Here is a 1576-nt window from a genome sequence, read left to right on the forward strand (position 1 = left end):
TCAGTTTTATATTCAGTGAATTCAATATTTTGTCAAATTCCACTTCTTGACAGGGTCATTACTTTTAACCAGTGTTTTTCAGGAAAATATTGAATCCTCGCTTGTCTGCAGCTCTCCACAGAAGGACTCGATCAAAACCAGCAAGAATTTAGAGAATAATCAGTGGAAAAGCAAAAAACCACAACAGGGTCCCAAGAATGCTTTCATTCGTTACTTCAATGATCAGCAAAACCTAAAAGCAATAGGAAGTCACTGCATCTGGTTGAATTGTCTACAAATTCTCACCTTCGGAGAAAAAGGCAATAACAGTCAGTCCAACTACTGTACACAACAGCAGCTGCTTTCCCATCACTTTCCAGCAACTGCTGCTCCATAATTCCATATTGCGCTGTCACTTGTACAATTCAGGGCCGTCACAGGGCAAGGCTTCATGTGCAGCTCAAATGTACAGAGAGCCGTCTGCTGGACCAACATACCCAATCCCAATCAGCAGCACATCTATCAAGGTCCATATTCCAAGTCCTCCGAAGCTGAAGAGTTTGCCAAGACCCTCCCTCCATTGGCCCAAATAGAAGCGGTCAGCTCCGAACCCTCCCAACCTTCCCGTAACAGCCTCCCTGAACAGTCGCCGGAATGTGGCGACTAGGGGCTTTTCACAGTAACTTCATTTGAAGCCTACTTGTGACAATAAGCAATTTTCATTTCATTCATTTCATGTGATGCTCAGAGCCAATGCAGTCGACCATTTGTAACCCCCGGTCCAATTGCAATCCATCTTCTTTTGAAATGTACGATTGCCAAGACAATGCACATGTTCCAGAGTTGTGCAGTTGGAAATAAAATATTCTCGTGGGCACTGCACTGTCTTACATTTGGTAGTTTCTTTGCAGCGATACTCAGTGGGCGGCAGCTGCCAACAGAACCGGCAGATCATCGTAATCTGGAATGTTTTCTGTTCCATCTTATTTTCATCTGTGCACTGTACGCCTGGCTTAACTGTATAGTTGAATGATACATCCGTTCCATAGGTGCAGTTCCAATTCAGCGGACAATTCATACACACTGGTGGCAACTTGACACACCGTCCAGCACTTGGGCAGTCCGCCAGGTAAGGGGGTTCTATAGTTATTGTGCCCCGCTGGAGCCCAATCCCCGGGCCCCGGACTCACCGCCCCGCTGGACGTCCAGCAGCTGCCACAGAATCAGCGCCCATTCCAGAAACTTCCAAAGCGCCATCGCCCCGACCAGTGTATTGGATTATTGATCATTACTCGGACTTGAACCACGTGGCGGTATCATAATGATACCTGGCGACTCAAGAGCAAAGGTGATAAAACAGAGCAATTGAACTAAGGCAAAGTTAGCAACAGTTACCTCCTCAAAGAATTCAATCAAATTTGTGAGGCAAGATTTACCCTTCACGAATCCGTGTTGACTATCCCAGATTAAGCTGCATCTTTCCAAATGGTCATAAATCCTATCCTTCAGGACCTTTTCCATTAACTTACCGACCACCGAAGTAAGACTAACCGGTCTATAATTACCAGGGTCATTTCTATTCCCTTTCTTGAACGGA

The 1576-nt window shown here is 45.6% G+C and overlaps 1 pseudogene; it reads right to left on the reverse strand.

Moving 5' to 3' along the window:
* LOC140395911 (TM2 domain-containing protein 3 pseudogene) lies at nt 1–1236 on the reverse strand (annotated as a pseudogene).
* Between the last annotated feature and the right edge of the window lie 340 nt (nt 1237–1576).

The sequence above is a fragment of the Scyliorhinus torazame genome, chromosome 19, assembly GCF_047496885.1.
Source record: "Scyliorhinus torazame isolate Kashiwa2021f chromosome 19, sScyTor2.1, whole genome shotgun sequence".
In the NCBI taxonomy this organism is placed as follows: domain Eukaryota; kingdom Metazoa; phylum Chordata; class Chondrichthyes; order Carcharhiniformes; family Scyliorhinidae; genus Scyliorhinus; species Scyliorhinus torazame.